Here is a 21,542-nt window from a genome sequence, read left to right as displayed (position 1 = left end):
ACTTATGGTATGTGCTTTTTTCAGTTTTAAGTATCGGCGATTGAAAGTCTAGTCCAAGAGCTGAGGGATTTTCTCATAAAGTCTTTACAGTCCATCCCTTTTATTTGTTCAAGTACTGCTGTAAACCTCATGTTGTGTCTGCATGACCTATCATCGAGTTCAGTTTCTGTGCCATATTTTCATATTTCAGTTGCTGTTCTACCATGTTTCTTTAGTTTCCTTTTCAGCAGTTTGCTAACAAGTTATTTCTTCTGAATTCCCGGTTGAAGCATCTTTTATTTCTTAAAGCCTTTTGTTATTCATTTCTGTAATTTTCCAACAGTGAGCCACTCTTCATGAAAATCTCAGGGTGATTGAGGAATTTTCTCAATCTGGCATTTCCATGTTTCCCACATCTCTGCTTCACACAGCGCTCTGCCCCTTCAGAGTTGTCATAGCTGTCCTCCCTTTTACTTCACTTACTCTTCTTTGTTGACCTTCTGGTTGTCTTAGACATTTTGTCTACCTTTTGCTCTAGTAGTTTCCAGGCTTTTGACATTTCTTATGGTTCTAAACCCAGATTTCTATTTTACCTGCTCACACTACTACTCCATCTTGGAACTGCTGACTGTTTTGCATCTTAGTATGCATCCCTTCAGACTAATTTATTTGGTCACCTTAAATTTTCTAACATGCAAAACAGTTTTGCTTGTGGCTATCCTAAAACACTTGTTTCTGTATCATTTACAGTGGCTGATAATTGCAAGAGTTTGCTTCCTACAAATCTTTTCTTTTTTTTTTGTTTTTTTTTTTGTTTTGTTTTTTGCTTCCTGCTAATCTTATGTTTAAGCTTATGTCAAGCATTTCCCTTAACACAAAGATTCATTACCTGACATTATCAGACAGTACTTTTAATTAAAAGGTTAGTTTGCCTTCTTTTTGCACACATCCTCAAGATTTGGGTGAGAAGATTTTATGTACTATGAATCCTTATAGATATGTATAAGCCTGCTCAGAAGGTGAGACCATTTATTTCTGTTTCATTTTCTCAAAATGGGTTTACTGTATTTTTTAAACAGACTATTGCTAATTGGCTTTCTGTTTCTGTGTTTTTTTATTTATCCAAATGACTGCAGGCATTCATGCTTTGGACAGATCACAGCTCATTTATTCCAGGGCATTTTTCCACCACAGTGTTTTTGTTTAGGAGCGTGTATGCTATTGCTATTGTAAAATGGAGACTTTGTCTTTAATCCACACATTTCAGTATTTCTAAGCTACATTCCCACTTAGTGGCTTGGTGTGTTCGCTACTGCAATGATTTTGAGGTACTTTCTGTCCTCAGAAGTCATAGCTTCTGATTCTTCCCAGAGATGCAGTTACTGAAAAGACAGCAGTGATAGAAGTGGTTTGCTGTATGTGTCTAAGACATGCAACAAAACAGTACCTGCTTGAGTTCCTTTATGTTGCCTTTTTTGTAATGGGCTGTTTTGTGATTTGAATCTGAAAGATTGTTTTGTATAGGCTCTTAAGTGTTAGCATGAGACAACCCTTTTCTAGTAACAAACAGTTCTGTTGCTTTTGTATAATATATAAATACAAGATCCAATCAAACGTAATTGTTCTGCCTCATTAAATCATATCCCTTCAGTTTGTAATTCTTATCAGCATCCCCTTTGCTATAAACACTGCTTTGCAGTCCCAAAGCAAATTGGTTTGAAAGTATGGTTATCTTTATCCTTATGTTTCAGATGGCATATTTCATTCAGTTTCTTTTTGTTAGTGAAAACCGGATAACTGCAGCATTCATCTGCATCTTTACATTTAACTAGACTTTCTTCCTGTGCCTTAGAACCCATTAAATATATCCTGCATAAAGCTGTTTACTCTGTTTTTGTTTCCATCTGTCATCCACTGTACTTCAGTCCTCCATTTCACAGGACATTCTTTAAGCAAACGGGTAATTTTTACCTATGATATTGCCCTATGACAGTACTTGCTGTATCCACGGTTTTCATTTTATTTTTACCCCATCAACTTCTTCACCATTTTCTCATTCACACTAACTCGTACATCACTTGCCTTTCTTTCCTGTAATTCTTAAAAATCTGTGGCTGTGCTTTTCTTTTCGACACGCAGTTTTTCATACATAATGATCAGCCCTCCATCCAAGAAATTATTCTCATATTTTTGTAATTCACATTCTTAATGCAATAATTATCATGCAGCTTGTTTGTCTCTGCGTAATCATTTACCTCTCACTAGATTCCCATCATCACCTTGATGGAGCAGAAAGAGCCTGTTGTGTGGTCAGTAAACCCTTTGGCATTTTTTAGTGATATAGCGTGGTCAGCAGAGCATTTGGAGCACTACAGTTTACTGCAGTGCAAAAGGAAATCATAAAATATTTAGAAATCCCATATCTGCCTTAAGGTGTCATTCAGTCTTGTATATCTGATTTGCTACTTCTTTTTCTCTTTTTCATGTCATCAGCACCATTTACATTTAGCTTCTTACAGCTGTACTTTACAGCACTCCTTTGTCTTCTAAGTTGCTTTTTTGCTTAGTAGTTACTCACCTTCGAGTTTACCCTGCTAGTGTTTCCTTACCCAGCTTTCATTTTTTTATTTTTCTTAGCTATTTAAGTGGGTTTCTCTACAACCTTCCCACTACCATCATAGAGCATTATTACACTTTAGCTAAACTGAGAATTTCATCCCCTACCCAGAGCAGTCTTGGAGCATATTACGACGCCACATACATTGTAAGTCCAGGTACATTTGTCTTAATTAGCATATAAACCGACAGCTAGTCTCCTTAATATTTGATAACCTAGTAATCCACTCTGATATCCTTCCTAATATCTAGCTTTTGTTTTCTTTCTTCCCCCCCATTAAAAACGGGTTTAACTTTCACATATAAATTTTCTGCACGAGGTGATATAAATGAAAACATTACTTTCAATATCAAATTCAACCAGTATCATGTAATTTTAAATTTCTTTTGGCTTTCCTGTCAAGAACCTTTTAAGATCAGTCACTTTATTTATCCCCCTTCATCTGAGTTCCCACTGTCCATCAGAGCTTTCACTTATTCTTGAGTCATTGGTGTACGTATATATTAGTCCAGAATAGACCATTTGATTTGATGGAATTTTGCTTCTTTTTCTTTTAAAGATCTATCCTCTAATTGACATATTTCTTTCTCAATATTTAATATTTTTCTAAGGTTAGTTTTTATGTTTGATTTTTATCTTCTTGAAATTGCTTTTTCAGGCTTAACATCAGTTAAATACTTACTGTATCTAAACATTTCTCTGTCAAAATTTCACCTCTAGAACATTCTTCTAACATTTGCTTCAGAGCATTTTGTATGACCATGTTAAAGTATTTCAGTTCAGAAATTCCCCAAAACATTTTCTCATTTTCTTTCATCTGCACATCTCCAGCACCTATTTTCCACATTGGGGAACATACTTTAAAGTGTACTTGGAGTGTAGATATATGAGTGCAAACATGTCCTTAAATATTCTAAGTCTTTCAAATGTTATTGTATATTGAGGTTCCTTATAAATCTCCAACCATTGGTCTTTTGTTATTAGTTTAACCTTTTTTCCCATTCTGTTTTAAATTCCTCTGATCGAGTCTTGTTTAAATGCCTCACTAATTGTCTTCCTTTTTGAAGCTTCTTAATTCTTGCAAGAATTTCAGTAATGCTGGCATTTCTTTCATTGCTGTCCTCAATCCTTCTCTTTATCTTTATTCTGTCATTAGGCCCTAACATGGGATTCTATCTCTACTTGTAATTTAAGCACCTGCTTTGCCTCTTCTCACTTTTTTTTTTATCTAATATCCTCTAGTTAACTGCAACCATTTTGTGTCTTACGTATCCCCTTGGGTAATGTCTCTATTGGTAGTATCTCTGTTCCACATGGCTTAATTATGTTAATCTTCAAACAGGTTTCATTTGATTTATAAATGTAATATTCTTTGACATTATTCTCATTTTCCTCATACAAATGTGCAGCTAGAAGGATACTTTTTGTCCTTGACATATTTCTCCTTTTTTGAGAATGTTCTCCTTTCATTTCAGCTTGTATATTTGTGCTTATACTGTATGCACAAGCTTCAACTGTATAGCTGTACAACTGTATAGCTGTAAAGTATCCTTTCAAGTTAGGTAGCTCTAAGCAACCTTCCACTGTGACAACTTGTTCCATCTGATCCTTTGTTGTCGTATTTTTCCCAAATACAGTCCTCAAGTTCTAATGCTCCTCATCATTTCTTATCATTTCTCCTCAAGCTGATAAAAATAACCCTGACCTACAGATAAAACTGTGTGACAGTAACCATTTTAACACCCTGTATCACAGTGTTTAAGTCCAGAATTAAAGACCTTAAAATCTCCACTTTTTAAGTATTTTACGTCCGGTATCCTTTGTATGTCATACTGCTATTTCAGATTTTCTTTTGATCCATATTCCTAAATATTTAATTTTCCCTAGTTTCCACATGTATGGGCATGTCTGAATTAACTTGTGTTGAGGAATAATTAATTGCTATTGTCTTTGTTTTAGTCTCCTTTTTTTAAATTCCAGGAATACTTGGAATTGCTTCAAAGTGTTCCATAATTCCAAGATACTGTGCTTTGGTTTTTGTAAAATGTGCAGTAACATCGTCAGCAACAAAGTCAACTTCTCTAGTGTTCATCCACATTCATATCCTTGGATTTTGAGATTTCTTAATCTTGTAGACTAGGTGCTCCTTATAAGTAGTAAACAGCAGTGAGCAGAAATGATGCCTCTTCCAAGGTCCTTTACCAAGACATATTTTTTCTGAGAGTATTCTCTCACCTTTATTCTTGCATCCAAACTGTAATAAATTATTGTAATACAGTATTCTAATTCATTAAGGTATGTAAACAGTGCCGTAGCCTTCCTCATAAAACCCCAGCAGAAATATGAAAAACCTTCATCATTCCTCCGTTCGTATTTTCAAATGTCTGCCTCACATCTGCAAACCACATCGATCCATTTCTATCATGTTTGGTAATAGCCTTTCTATTCTGTTTGCTGATATGACATGAATTCTTCGCAGTTATTGATCTGTATCATGCAGGGTAAGTGATATTTTCTCCTCTCAGTTGGCAAAACTACCACGACTTCCGTCCAAGATATTGGAACCGCTCCCCCTTTCAATGTGTTATAGGTGCAGAGAGAAGTACTAGTCTAGCTGCCCTTGCAGTCCATTTTAAGCCTAGTCAGTTTCCCATTTTGTGCTGAAATAACCTGTCGCCTTTAGTTATAGATTGGCCTTACTCAGCCCATGGTCGATAATTGTATATTATCCCTAATTAGAATAACTGGGGTCATACCATAGATAATTTGAGAAGACCCATTGATGGGATAAAGCATTTAGGAGATGTCTGTATCCCTTAGTAGTACAAGGGGGCAGTCCTGAGATAAATTTTCTGTTTTGAATCCATAGATCTAAGTTGCTCTTTAAAATGGACAGGGATGAGCTTTTTGTTTGGATGGGGGGGTCTGTTCCATAACAGCAGTATCCTCTGCGAAAGATACCTGTCCCTCCAAACTGTTCTGTTGATGTTGCAGAAAAGGTTTAGATCCCTAGACCTAGACCAAGTATTTCTGATACTGTTTGACTTGCTGATGTGCAATAAATCCAACAATTATTAAATTAATAATTATTAAATTCATAATTATTAAATTAAGTAATTGTTTGTCTCTTGATATATTTAAGGTAATAATTTCTGAATCTCTTATTACCCCAGCTTTCCTGTAAATAAACCTTCCATAAACAATTCCATCTGAATATTATTCAGTTCTGTCACCCTTCACCTCTATTAAGTTTTTCATAAAAACTGTGAAATATATCCCATATTTCCCCTGGGCCTCTAGCCATTTCTCTTTGCATGTTTTGTTGCCTTAGTCTTTGTAATAACTTCTGTATTTTCTGTTTATGCATTCTTACTATACGTGTGTGTGTGTGTGTGTGTGTGTGTGTGTGTGTGTGTGTGTGTGTGTGTGTGTGTGTTTATATATATGTATATTTCTCTATCTATATATGTATATCTATATCTGTCTGTGTATGTGTATCTTTGTCTATTTGTATATTATTCAGATGTTCACTTTTTTACATCCAGCCAGTCTGTAGGTATTACACTTCCAAGGTCATAAAGTTCCTTTGTTTTCCCTGTAAATGTTTGCATCTTGCTAACCTCTCTAAATAGTTTTATCTTTTGTTCATAGTTCTTTCCCCATATTTCTACAGCTGCCTTTAGTTTTTTTTTTCATTTTATCCCACTCATTGGATATCCTTTCTGAAGTATTTTTCTCCTTCCTTAAGTAATCTTGAGTATGTTCTATCACCCATTCTTTAAACTCCTTTCTTTTCAATTGAGATATGGGAAATCACTGTGAATTGACAGCATTACATTAGAGGTGTGGAACCTGTTAGAAGGGAGAGTAGTTCAGGTCTGGAAATAAATTCTTCAGTTTAATATAGTTATCCAAACCTAACAAATCCTCGCTTCTTGGAAAATGGCAGTCATCACACCAATTTATAAAGAAGGTAAAAATCCACATAACCCCATCTATTACAGTACCCATTTCAGTACAAAATTATGATTATAAAATATTTATGGCAATCCTAGCAGTGTGGATATCTAAAGTTCTGCCCTGATTAATAGATCTTGACCAGACAGGGTTTTCACCAATGAGAAGGACTGCTGACAACTTAATTTGTACCCTGTTGATACTGCAGAATGCCAATAAAAAGTGGAATCCACTGATAATATAGGGCCCAGGTGCAGGAAAAACATTCAGCAGATTAGAATGAAACTTTCTCTTTGGAGTAATTGAGAAAAATGTACTTCCCACATGATTAAATTTGTCTGCTGCTAGCTATTTACCTTGAATCGCATGCATAGACTAGATCCAGGCCTGCTGAATCTAGCTTTATTTGTATGCTTGTTGTTTGTTTATTTCCCTGAAATGCTAATTCCACCTAAAACACGACCTTTTACTACTTCTGTGGATCCCTAGTGATATCTGCATTGCTTACTGTACTTATTTCCTTGTTTCACTTGAAAGAAAGTTACTGTTTGTCGTTTTTGCATTTAAGTTACCTGTAACATATTGCATTTAAGTTACCTGGCACTTGCTCACTAAAGCAATTATATAAGTCAGCTCTAAAAAATTAAAAGCACTACACCCTCACAAACTCCCCTTGAGTACCTTGTTCCCCATTGGCCCTTTTTTTCAATTATAAAGGAATTCCCAATACTATTGTAGCATGTCCAAAGGTCAGTTGTCAGTCTCCTCTCCGGTCCAGCTGGTGAATCTGGGAATCTTGAGGCAATGTTACAACTGCCTCATGTACACAGACAACCCTCTCCTCCTCCCAACAAATTCCAACACATGTGAGAGATGCAACCATATAGCCAAACTGGAGGCTAAGCTCTCTCAACTCATTACTGGCGTAACCAGTCAGGAGGAGAAGGAAACCACACTCACTACAATTCCAGTCTCACATAGACCTACCACGACAACAAACCAAACACATAAACACACAAAAACATACTCGGAGGCTCTAAATAAAAATCTGCCTAAGCAGCAGAGACCTCCAAAGCAGACACCCAAGCAACTGCTACCCCAAAACAAAACACAAAGCCAGTGTGCCGAACAGTCACAGTCCTTAAGGCTAAACAACACACCTGATACACTTGTAATAGGTGACTCTATCGTCAGGCACACTGACGTCCCGCTCACCAGGCTGAACAAGGAGAAGGTCACGGTGAGCTGCCTGTCGGGCGCTAGGATCCGCCACATAACACAAGCACTCAAGTCACTCCAAGGCAAGTACAAATATGACTCAGTCATTGTCCATGCTGGTGTGAATGACCTGAGACGTACCTCCCTGGACTACATGAAAAGAGGCATAGAGGAGCTCTCTGAGCATGTAGCCCAGGCCGGTATGACCCTGACCTTGAGTAGCATCTTAACCTCACCAAGAATGATGCCACAATATGAAGACAAGATGATCAATTTCAACAATTGGCTTAAGTGTTGGTGTCATTCAAAGGGGATCCAATGCCTGTCAGCCTGGGATGACATGCTCGACAAGCCACGATGCTTCGCTAGGGACGGCTTGCACCTGTCACCCCTGGGCTTTCGGATATTGGCAAAGGCTCTTGCTACCCCATAGTGCCTTTTTTAGGCAAGGCTCAAAAGACAAACCCACCTCCATAGGTATCTCAAGGGATAAGAAACTAAGAGTAATGCTACTCAACGCCAGAAGTCTAAACCTCAAGATGCACGCACTCGAAACTCTCCTTAGCATGGAGAACATCGATATCTGTGCAGTAACAGAAACCTGGTTCAAGGCTCCCGAGAGCACCCCAGCACTACCAGGTTATACCTCATACCATGCTTTTTGGCCCCAAAACTTGGACCGAACCACAAAAGGAGGGGGAGTATCAATATTCGTCAAAGATACCCACGCCTCCAGATTGGTGGCACAGCACGAAGCATCAGAGACTATCCATGTGCAACTAACTGTGGGTAAAACTGCCTTCCAGTTTATAGCCTGCTACAGACCACCCTCCCAAACACAGGAACCCCACTCGGCCTTCCTGAGAATACTGGAAAATATGAAGGTCTCTCCAAACACCATTATATTGGGCGACTTCAACTACCCAAACATAGACTGGAAGCATTACTCTAGCTCCAACACCCTAGCCCAAAGGTTCCTAGAATTTATAAACTCAAATGCTATGGAACAACTTGTTACCACTCCCACAAGAGGGGAAAACATACTGGACCTGATCATCACCAACATGGGGACACTATGCTCCAGACCAGAAGTGTATCCCTCACTGGTAAGATCAGACCATAAACTAATCTCACTGGATATTCACATCCCGACCCCACCCCCTGCCCAGAAAACCACAGTGACAAACTTCTCTAAAGCAAATTTCACATGCCTCAAAACCGAGGCGAAATCCTTCAAAGCCCCCGGGCCTGTGGAAAATACGGCCCAGACCGCAGAATCCTTTATAAACGCATTCTGTGAACACCTTCAGGAATGCATCGATCATGCAATCCCAAATAAAACCAAGACCCAATCCTCCAAAGGCAGACGTCCTGTCTAGTGGACCCCAGCCATAAACAAACTATGCAATAGAAGGAGGAAGCTACTACATGATAGAGCAAAATCCCAAAAAGGGAAGGCATCTCTGATCAGTATTAGCAAAAAACTATGGGCACTCATAAAATCGTCTAAGGCCAGCTTCGAGAGAAAAATTGCACAGGACACTAAGGATAATCACAAGGCTTTCTTTAGTTATGTTAGGAACCTGGGTGGGAATTCCCAGATATGCTCAGAATTGGTCCAAAATGACAAAAAATACACCAAGCCCACAGACATTGCCAACATCCTAGCTGACAGGTTCAATGCAAACTTCTCCCCCTCCCCACCAAAAGGGCAAATATCTATCCCAACAGAGTGCTGCCCCCCTGACATCTCAGATGCTCAGGTAAGAGCCGCCCTCTCCAAAGCAAAAAACACAGCATCAATGGGAGCAGATGGTGCCCCGGGCTGTGTCCTACATGAACTCCAAGAAGAGCTAAACCCAAACATAAAACTACTGTTCAATCTTAGCCTTATTACAGGATATGTACCCAAAGAGTGGCGTACAGCAACAGTGGTCCCTCTCCACAAAGGTGGTGCCTCAGCGGATCCTGGAAACTATCGCCCCATAAGCCTGACTAGCTTGGTCTGCAAAGCTATGGAAAGGATCATCATGGCCCTCATAAATAAAGATATTGGGGACCTACAGACACTGGATCCTGCCCAGTTTGGCTTTGTTAAGGGCAGATCCTGCCTCTTAAACCTGGTCGATTTCTTTGAAACAGTCACCAAGGCCATTGACGAGGGGACACAGCCTACCTGGACCTCACAAAAGCCTTCGATACAATACCCCACTCGGGCATTATAGATAAGCTCACCAGCTTAAGTATAAACCCCTATGTCACTAGATGGGTTGCAAACTGGCTCAAGGACAGAACCCACATGGTTAGAATTGCTGGAGCCATGTCAGACTCCAAACCAGTTACAAGTGGCGTCCCACAAGGCTCAGTTCTGGGACCTCTCTTGTTCGGTATATATTTTTCGGCGGTACAGGCCAACACGGAAGGACTGTGGCTGACCAAGTTCGCAGATGACTGTGAACTGGGCGCCATAATCAACTCTCCAGCCGACACAAGCATCCTCCAAAAGGGCCTCATAGAAACAGACAACTGGTGCCAGAGCCATGGCCTCAAGCTAAATGCCAAAAAGTGTATAGTCATCCCCTTTGGCAAAAACAAAGTGCCCACAAATTACCACATAGGTGGTAATCCATTAAGTACAGACGAAGTCATTAGGGACCTGGGGACCCAAGTTGATAGCAATCTCTCATTTGACAACCATGTGGCCAAAGTGGTTAGAAAAACATTTTATATAGCCCACCTAATCATGAAGGGATTCACATTTAGATCAGGGGAGGTCATCGTGCCTCTTTACTCATCCCTCATCAGGACCATAATTGAGTACAATGCCCCTTTTGGGATGTACCTTACCAGACACCTGCAGCAACTGGAAAGACCCCAAAAGTACCTCACCAAGAGGATCAAAGGGCTCAAACAGATGCCATATGCTGCCCGGTTAAAGAAACTCCAGCTCTACTCAGTGGCATACCGCCTGCTCAGAGGCGGTCTGTGCCTGACGTATAAAGCCATGTCCAACCTGGAATTAATGGACATGCTGCACCTCAGAAAATCCAAATCCCATCGAGCTACACGCTCGAGAGACTTGAACCTCAGCACTGAAATAAATAGGACATGCTGGAGGGACAGATTCATAACCCAGAGGCTCCCTTCACTGTGGAATAAAATCCCAGTCCAGGTTAGGCAGAGTCCCACATTGACTCTCTGAAGAAGAATCTTGATGAGTGGATGGGAGATCGTAGGTTTACCCCGGCTATCACTTCTGTGTCACTGTTAGACAGAGGCACAGTATACTAACCTCAAAAAAAGGCATAGCAAAATTAATTTAAAATGGGTGGTGAAAGCCAAACACACTCTGGCTAGGCTTATAAATATGCCCTAGGGCAGATAGCCTGGTATGAACCTATGAACCTATAAGAGTAAAGATTAGACCTAGCCTTCTAGACAACTTTTCTGTCTCAAGGGGCACCAGTCAAGGATTCTCTCTTCCCCCTTATTTGCATGCTGTCTTGACCCTCTAGTGACAATGATAGCTACCAAATAGGTGGCAATCCACTGAGCACAGAAGAAGTTATCAGGGACCTGGGGACCCAGGTTGATAGTAGTCTGTCATTCGACACCCATGTAGCTAAAGTAGTTAGGAAGACCTTTTACATTGCCCACCTTATCATGAAGGGATTCTCATCTAGATCAAGGGAGGTCATAGGCTCCCTATACTCATCACTCATCAGACCAATGATTGAGTACAATGCCCCATTCGGAATGTATCTGACCCGACACTTGCAGCAGCTGGAGAGGCCACAAAAGTTCCTCACCAAAAGGATAAAGGGTCTCAAACATCTGTCCTATGCTGCCCGACTGAAAGAACTCCAGCTCTATTCAGTCGCTACCGCTTGCTCAGAGGTGACCTTTGCCTAACATACAAGGCCATGTCAAACCCAGATTTGATGAATATGCTTCACCTCAAAAATCTAGATCCGTCAGAGCCACAAGGGCGGGAGACTTAAACCTCGACACGGCTATTAATAGGACGTGCTGGAGGGATAGATTCATCACCCAAAGACTCCCTATGCTGTGGAATAAAATCCCAGTATATGTGAGGCAGAGCACCTCGCTGGCCTTGTTCAAGAGAAATCTTGACCAATGGATGGGAGATCGCAGATATACCCCAGGGATTACCTCAGTGTCACTGCTCAACAGAGGCACAGCAAAATAATGGGTATAGTTCCCCATACTAAAGGGGTGGCGTAAGCCACAAAACTATGGGCTAGGCTTGTAAATGCCCTCGGGCAGATAGCCTAGTATGAACCTATGAACCTATTGAAAATAAGGGGATATAAGTGGATTGACTTGGACTGAAAATTAGCCTTATCTTAGTAACCTTATCTTAGCCACACGCTGATCTACCTAAACTGTTCCATCTACTGGATGAATATGGCCAGGCATGGAGCTATAGAATAAATGTGGACAAAGTCACAAGCCATAGGAAGAAGTTGCGTTAAGATATCCCAACTCAGACAGTGGTATCCAAGAATGTAGAAGTGAGACTGACTTAAATATCTGGGTGTTTGGTTAACAGACATTTTGGAAATGTCATACAGGTTGACATATGATGCCATGACCGAGTATAAAACAACTTAAAAACACAGCAGAATTTAAATCTGGATTTAGATCAGAGGAGACAAGTCATCCAGTGGTTTGTTTTATCATGTTATATATGTCGGACAGGCCTTCTGGTCTCAAATGGAAGACAAAGATGTATCCAGGTTGGATAAGTTAATGAAACATTTTATATGGTAGGACAAAAGACCCGGGATAACCTGGGTATTTGTGAAGTTAGCTAAAGGACTAGGTGGCCTGGCAGTTCCAGACTTAAAATATTACAACAAAGTCTTGATACTGTCTTTTTACATAAGGTGTAAAATGACTGCTACAAAGCAAAATGGAAAGATATGGGAATGGTGGAAGGCCCAGAAATACTGCAGTTAGACGTACTAAGGTTGTTAATGGGGCAGAGCAAGCGAAGTTTAGTTCCTTGTTCCTGATAACAATAAAACAATAATTTGAGAGTTTATTTAAAGAGCTAGTGGGATAGGGAAATTAATTATAAATTATTTACAGGATCGTCCAAACTTCAGAAAAGGGAAAAAAAAAACAGTGGGTCAGCAATGGTAATTACCGTAACCATCACAAAGATATTGGTATAAGATGATGATATTTCAAGGAATACTAAATTAAAAGAGTGAGAAGGTCACACAGAAAAAAACAATCAGAGAAATTAAATGAAAACTCCAGCAAAGCTAGAACTTTCACTGAGTGACCTCCCAAACCTTCTGAATCAGAGGCACATGGGATATTTGCAAATGACCCTTATGAACATCAGATGTTTCAGCTATATGGCGATTCTGAGTGCCCATGACTTATTTATTTTTAAGTCATTTCAATGGACAACTTAAGTTATATATCCCATGTGCCTCTGATTCAGGAGGTTTGGGAGGTCACTCAGTGGAAGGAATACTAGATTGGAAAATGGCAAAATGAGAAATCTGAGACTCCTGCAAATAAACAGATGGAATATGAGGGGTTAAAAAACAGAAATTAGTAGGAAATGTTGGCAAACAGTAGATTGAACTAAATGGCCATACCTAATAAATTGAATTAATAAATACAGGGAGGGAGATCAAATCTAGACAAAATTAATAAAACAGGGAGTCACTTGTGTATTATTGGTAAAGAATAAAATCAAGGCTAAATCTTGGCTTTGTTGGGAAAAGATACTACAGCAGGTTATTTCAGTAAAGTACTGTAAAAAAAAGTGGTAATGCTACCAAGAGACTTGTTTGTTAGAACTTTTCACCAAAGGCCTCTCTTACACCTCTATTAAAATCCATGCTTCTGTTATCTCCACTTGCCTGCCAATGCAGTCCCAGTGTCAGACAAAGGGGGCCAGCATCTTGTACTAGCCAGTGTGCCCTTGGTTTTAACCTGTTTAGCACAGCTTTTCTCCAAAGGTCTCTCTTACTCCTCTGTTAAAATTCATGACTCTTGTATCTCCACTTGCATGCCAATGCAGCCCACTTTGTTTACTTAGCCTATAATGAAACTATTCCCCAAGGGATTCCTCCAGCTAGGGCCACCCAGGAGGGCTCCTGCACCTTCCTGGGACCTCAGATTTGTATTATAGAAGCATACTTTGCTCCCTTTTAACCTGTCACTTCTATACACATCAAGTTCTTATCCTGGAAAAAGTGCCTTCACCTCAGCAAGGAAAATGTCTTGTTACACGCAATAACATGTAAAGACCCTTCCTCAGGTTTCACCCAGAGTATCACTGAGAGCTAATACCACCTTCTTGCCCAAGATGGTAACAGAGCTCTCCCTGAATCAAAGTCTCCAAATCCTTACTTTTTTCCCCAACCCACAAGAAGGTGGAAAGAACCTTACACTTCCTGGATGTTCACAGACTTCTCAGGTTTTACTTGGATGAGACAAAGAATTTTCATAAAGTGTGATCAACTCTTTTTTGGCTGGTTCCTAACAAATTGGGCAAACCAGTTAGTAAACAGACTATTTCTAAGTGGATTTCTAACCATATTGTATTTTGCTTACAAGCACCTTGGCAAAAAAAGGTGCCTGAGCATATTAGAACTTAATCCACCAGGGTCACATCTACCACTGATGCCATTATCAGAGGGGATGTCCACCCAAAATATTCTGGAGGCAGCCACCAGGTCCTCAGTCAATACTTTTTCTAAGCACTACTTATAGTTTCTGCAGTCTTGCAGGGACTCATTTTTCTCCTTCATGTCTGTTCTTCAGCCACCCTTCTTATAAATTTGGGAATCCTTCTAAGTAGCTATTTGATAGATGGTGAACATATTGCAGCTATGTCTACTTACCGTACATTTAGATGTTCAAGTTTTGTCACTGTTGCAGCATCCTTTCCCTCTCTCTTTCCAATCTATCCTACATCTGGGTTAGAGTTAGGCTCCCTATAGTCCTCTCCTTAAGGTCCTGTGCAGGGGATAGTAAGGGTGGGGTGTACTCCTGGCCTAGCGATAAGAGAGTTGGGCTTCTGTCCTGTGAGGGCAAGAAAGACCCGAGAAAATGGCACCAAATACCCTTATACCCTGACATCTTGACGTTGGAGAGGAATGTGTCCCCCGAGCCTGGAGTAGGGGAATAAATCCCTGATATTCAGAACACCTACTTTAATGGAAAGTAGGTACAACTGTAATTTTGCTGTTCTTGTTTCTATACCTTATTCTACTGCTTTTTGAAGAAATTCTTCCTGGGATGCATAATACTGTATCATTCTATTTTTCGTCTCTGTTTCTAGCTTCTGCAGTTTAATAATCTGTTCTGGATGATTATTCAGTGCTGTCTCATCTTTCTCCAATCTTTTATGATTTGACTTTATATATTCTGGTTATGTCTTCAGAGAACATTTGCAGTTTTTTCTACAGTACTGATAGCCATTTCCTGCACAGGTATTGCACACACTTTTCTTTTTTTCTTTCCTTTCCTTTTTTTTCCTCAAATTTTATTCTATTTTTGATTTTTCCTGGCTGGCATCCACAGTGTGCGTATTGGTTAAGTAGCAGTAAAATAGTTTTAAAAGCTTTTTTATTGTTTTTTCAGTTTTCCCCAATGGGGGTGTTCAGGTTGACCTCTTGGAAATCAGCTTTCGTTTACTTTTTTCATACTTATTTACTTATTCGGCAAAGTTGTAGCTGACATAATCTTTGTGCAGCAAAGAAATCAGTAGTGAATTTTCCTTTAAGACATTGCATGTACACTTTTGCAGAAACGTTTTCAACTGTTAATATCAACATACCAAACCTATTGATTATGCATTGCTGTTCATAGACTTCTATCCCCATTAAATAAAAAAGTTCACTTACGTTAAAATAATATGACACTGAATTATTATAAACATTTTCTAAAACAATAACAGGAAATTCTTAGTGTATCTTTTTAAACAGTCAGAAACTTTAAACTGTTGCACCACACATTGCAACAACTTAATATAATGTCTTTTAGTAATCACCATCATGGGCCGATTAGTTTTATTCTTCTTCTTCTTCTTCTTCTTTCGGCTTTTTCCCGGTTAGGGGTCGCCACAGCGGATCATCTGTCCGCTCATGATTGGCAGTGGAGTTTTACAGTGTCGAGTTGCCAGCCTGGTGCTAGCCTTCCACAGAAGGCACACACTCACACCTAGGGCCAATTTAGAGTGTCCAATCCACCTACTGCATGTCTTTGGGATGTGGGAGGAAACCGGAGCACCCGGAGGAAGCCGATGCGACCACAGGGAGGACATGCAGACTCCGCATAGAAGGCACCCCAGCCAAGAATCGAATTGGAGAACCTCTTGCTGAGAGGCAGCAACGCTAACCGCTGCACCACCATGGCCACCTACAGTGGATTAGTTTTATTAATGTTATGAAATAGGCATTGTAGCTTTGCTTTAAAACATTTAACTTTTTCTAAGGCAAAAAACAGTACTGTTGATATAGTATGCTCTAACAAACTGCACATTTAGATCTGCCCCCTCTTACTGGATCAGATAGAATGATTATTGTTATTAATCTTCAGTGAGGGAGTGACTTATTTAGATAAATCCAGTAAAGTAAAATAAATATGTGTGTGTGCGTGTGTGCGTGTGTGTGTGTGTGTGTGTGCATGCATGTGCGTGTGTACATATGTGTGTGTATATATATATATATATATATATATATATATATATATATATATATATATAAACTTAGTTTTTGCTCATTATTAATATAAAAAACAATCTTGCAGTTAGGTAAATGCATGCACCACATTGCTGTCATTGAGTATATCTTCATTTAAACTTATACATGCATGATTTCACTACTTATAGCAAAGTTTGTTCACATGTCAAATAAGGTGTAAAAGTTAAAACATTGATTGCATCTGTCTTTAGTGTGGGACATTCCAAGCTAAAAATCAACATTTGTTGGGGGACTACTAGACATTAAATAGATTTCCATTCCGTAAAGCATTAGAATTTCATTCAGGTAATGCAAACATGCATATAGATTAACAGTTTAATAGATTAATTTGAGGGTTTCAGACCTTTCCAGCCATCTTGACCCTGGATGTGCACACACAAATAGGATTTTCTTATCAGAGTCTGCTCTTTCCTCCCATTCATCCTCAGCTGCACGTGATGTACTTACCCTACATCTCATAGTCCAGCAGTCTCCTCTTCTTTCTGTCCCACTCACATTTGAGTCAGATTTAGAGGCCATTTCTTAATGTGCTGAATAGTGTTTTCCAGATCATGAGAAGCCTTTATTTTGTTAAAAAAAAACATAAGTCTTTGTTTTACTATTTAAATACACTTTTAAGACCTTCAGAAACGACAATTTGAACTTCAGTTTTCCTTCTGTAGTCTACCATAATGCCTCCATGATTTGCATCCTGTGTTGTAAAGTCATTTCCAAGTAGTTATCCTCACAAACTCACTGATTTGCATCCTGTGTTGTAAAGTCATTTCTAAGTAGTTATCCTCACAAATTCACTTGCTGATCAGCCACCATCCTGGCTACCCTAGTATTTACTCTTTCTCTTAAAATCATTTAAAAAAAAACACCAGAATTGGCTTAAGTTTCCCATATTTCTTTTCATACTCTGTGATTGGCAGGCAGTTAGTCTTTTAATTTGTCATTTTGCTTTTAACATAGTGAATCACATCCAAGTTCTCTTCACTTTCCCAAACTCTAAATTCCAAGATTAGTCCTTCTCATGCTATCCTCCATTGCTATAAAGATTGTTCAGTAAGTATGGCCATTAAAATGTTCCTCCCAGTTTTTCATGAATTTACACCAAGTGCTGTTTAATAAGTGACCCGCGGTAGTGGTGCTGCAGTAGCATTGTCGCCTCACAGTAAAACGTTGTTGCGTTCGATTCTCAGCTAGAGCGTCTTCTGTGTGGAGGCATGCGTGAATGGGCGTGCCTTCATTGAAGGTTGTGCGTCAGGGCTGGTAACACGGCATGTAAAAATCCACTACCAAACATTAGCGGACTAGAGTTTTGCTGTGGCGACCCCTAACCAGGATAAGCCGAAAGACACAACAACAGCTGTTTAATAAATGAAATGCCGACACTCAAAATACTGAGTGGTGACAAAATAAAAAAAAAAAAATGACTGAAAATGCAGAAAAGTGAATTTTGAAAATCTCAATTCTCCTTTAAACTTCTTTTTTACAAGGGGGCAAGCCTCTGCTGCACACCCTCTGAATTTACACATACCAACTTCAAGGTCACCATACCTCACAGAAAAGGAATAGTCCAAGAAGTGGCATCTTGGATTTAGTAGAGATACATATATGTGTGTAAGTCCGATCTTTTGGCTAGTCGGTCTCTGTATTTCATGACTCTAGTGCATCCCAACATTTAAAATGGTTGTCCACCTTGAGGCAAATTGTCTTCTTCATCATCTTATCCTTCAGCCAATGGCAGAAGTGTAAGGAACACATCAGACAAGACCTTCAAATCCCATACTTGATATTAAATTTATTCCCAGCTGTCCATTCTGTCTTTCACTTCCAACCTTTACATTTATTTGGACTCTTTCAGTACAGGGAGCAGAACTTCAGTTTCCCCTCTGATTTGCAAGTATAATTGTTTCCTTCTTCACTGCTACTTTTTAATACATCTTCTGTCTGTCTTTCTCCCTCTTTATGAACATCTTTTGATAAAAACTACTCTGTGGAACAGATGAAGGAGGCAACATTCCACTGGTGTTGCACTTACGCTGTGAGAACCACTCTTTTTAAAGGCGGCATGGCTGAAGGATTCTGATTATTTAGCAGTAAATTAGTGGAAGCCAAGCTGCTGTCAGTACTTGGAATTCTCATTGTTAAAAGTTAACTGCTTATTCATTTCCTTGCAGGTCCGTGACATAACTTCTTTGCAGACTGCCAGACAGCTGTTTATGTCAATTTTAGTAACTGTTGCTCTACTGTACCAGTGCTCAATTGGGGGTTCAGTGTGCGCATGCTGCTAGCTACTGACACTGTCCTAAAACTGGGTCTTGGCTTACAGATTGCAATGGCCAGTGCCTTACTGCCCTTCTTACACTTGTGGATTGCCCACCTTCATGATGCTTGTGATGATGTGAGGCATTGCCAGCTATGCCAGGAGAAGTAGGGCAGTGGGATGTGTAACATATGCCAGTACAGCTAGCTGGAATTTAGTAAAGAATTATATGTTATTTGAATATCAAACTGATTTGTATAGATGCTTGTGTTGAAAATGTATTTGTAAAGTTGCTTGTGTTAAAAATGTACCAGTAGTGGGTCCTGACTGTACTGTAACTGAATTAAATGCATATGTGTGTTAATAGAGGATACTGAAAGAAGAGGTGATGCTCAGCCCCAGCAACCTTTCGAAAATAGTAAGAAATTAAATTACTGGGCCTAGACCATAAAGTTGTTATCTCACAGTTTTGAATGAAGCCAGCGATGTAATATCTGTAAGAAGTATGGTTTGTTAGTCTCTGTAGGAGGAGTAAAAGTTTGTAATTGTGTTATGACTTCCAGAAGTTGCACCAGATCTGAGCAATGCTCTTGTGTGTGTATTGTTGACTTGCAGCTGCTAAATCCTGGCAGTTTCTAGCAGTGGGGGCTTGCATGGCAACCATAAGTCAGATGACCAGATGTATATGATGTTATTCTGTACAGAAATAATGTTTTAATATTAGGCAAGAGAGAAGTCTCAGGGCACTCTGTTTCTTGGAACCATATAGAAGGATCCCTAGCCTACTTCTTGCCTTGCTCTGTTAAGTAAGTAGGAACAGTAGTTCTGTAGCTCAGTCAGGAAAATATAGTGAGAATAGTTAAGTATTGTTTTTCCTTAACTGTGCGAATCTTTCCAGCTCTGTTATTTTTAATATTGAAATTGGTGTTTACTGTAAAAGATATTTTGTATTTTCATATTCTTTTATTATTAAATATATTTAATCATTTCATTGCGGCTCGTCCTTTAGAGATTTTTTTTAACCTTTGAGAATACTTATATCTATTGGTGACAGTGTGGCAACTCTGTGAAGCTTGGCTGTTTGGTCAGCATTACTATTTGTATTAATATTAATTTCACTCAGTGCAAATGGGTACCCTTGCAAGAGCCTTAGGTAGCTGGTTTTGTAGTATCTGGTGGCAGTGATAAGTACCTTATAGTGTGGGCGGTAGGGGGCACAGCGGGTGAATTTGTGCCAGCCTTTCCCAGGTGTGTGTGTGTGTGTGTGTTGGCTAGTTAGAGGAGGAACATGAAGTACTAGTTTCACAGAGAGGGTGCTGGAGGGACTTGGCTTGGACACTCATTTGAGGACTTAACCCTATAGCTGTGCTAGTGGGGAACCTTATTGACGCCCTGGAAAGAGACAGATATAAAGAAATCCAGACCCTGGACTGACCATGTTCCCTATGTGCTCTTAAGGGAAATTGTGCTTTATGCTGAGATATTCATCTGGAAACATTGAGTGCACCTGTTTGTATTCCAAGTGAACGTCACTCTCCAGTGTCAATGATGAGTATTCGGGCTCCTTGATTACTAGCCCAGAGTGGGGATGTCACAGTGTTATTGACACCAAGACCATAAAGATACACAAGCAGGTAGTAAGAATTAGCCTTTGCTAGTATACTATACTTGTTTGACGAAGAGTAGTGATGGTGGAGACCTGAAAGATGAAGAATTATTTACAGAAATTTAGGAAACCATCTGTCTGCTTTAGGTGAGTACTTCACATACATGTACTTTTTCATGTTTGTATTTTTATACCTGTTCGTCATACTGTCGTTTCAGTTGGAATATGATTTTATTTGTTGAAAGTGATCACATTTATAATAATTTGTGTATATTTATCAAACTCCAGAGCATTTATGTTTTAGAATTGGGAATTATTGTTTAACATTTTCCTTCTTTATTGTTGACAGCATTAAAATTGTTTCCATTGCTGACTTGAGAAGTATTTAAATAGTTTTGCAGAACACAGTCAGCTCATAGAAATCTGCAGAGACAATCTGTGAAGATATTTATTATACGTTGATGGTATTGGTTCATTTATTTGATTGTTAACAATTGAGCTTATTGGAAGTCTTTGCAGATCTGCTATATTTGAAACCATCAATGGTAGCTAGGAAGCCTGCTGTTTGTTTACTTAGTAGAGGAACAGTAAGTTATGGTCATTGCTGTTTGAAGTGGGAAATAGGGTATCAGGATCACTGAAAATTACGTGATTTTGGTTACTATGTTAAGGTTTGCTCTACCAATAGACGGCCTTAGGCATAGGCCAACTAGGCAGCTGCCTAGGGCTGTGCTCTAGCAGAGGTGCTTTTCCATTAAACTGGATGGTGTAAGCAGACCAGAAAGTGGGCACCAGGTGGTGTGTGTGAGGGTGTTGTGGAGCCCTTTTGCCTAGGGCACCACTTTATCTAAGGCCGACCGTGGCCCTACCGCTGTGTAAAATAGGTGCTGAAGGGCAGTGGCTGTCCTGTATGAGTTGTTTGTTATTGGTGGGTGAGAAACCACTTTTAGTCCCAGCTACGTCACACTACCTTTTATAGTTATAATCCAGTAAAATACTGTGAAGAGAGAGAAAAGAAAAGAGGAAAAGAGGAAAACAAACTTCACACTCCCCTGCCGCCTTTCATTCCCCAAGTTTTATATAGCCAAAATACATCCAGTAACCTGATGCATCAGCTTTTTCTGGCAAAAACATTTTTGTAGTAGGAATATGGAATGT

The 21,542-nt window shown here is 39.5% G+C and overlaps 1 protein-coding gene across 2 annotated transcripts in view; it reads left to right on the top strand.

Moving 5' to 3' along the window:
- KIAA0319L (KIAA0319 like) overlaps positions 1-21,542 on the top strand; it is a 1,767,873-nt gene that overhangs the window by 568,207 nt on the left and 1,178,124 nt on the right. The window lies entirely within an intron of this gene.

This window comes from Protopterus annectens, chromosome 1.part2 (assembly GCF_019279795.1).
Source record: "Protopterus annectens isolate FY-2018-M chromosome 1.part2, PAN1.0, whole genome shotgun sequence".
In the NCBI taxonomy this organism is placed as follows: Eukaryota; Metazoa; Chordata; order Ceratodontiformes; family Protopteridae; genus Protopterus; species Protopterus annectens.
The sequence above is the reverse complement of the archived record's forward strand: the minus strand, read 5'-3'. Positions and strand labels throughout refer to the sequence as shown.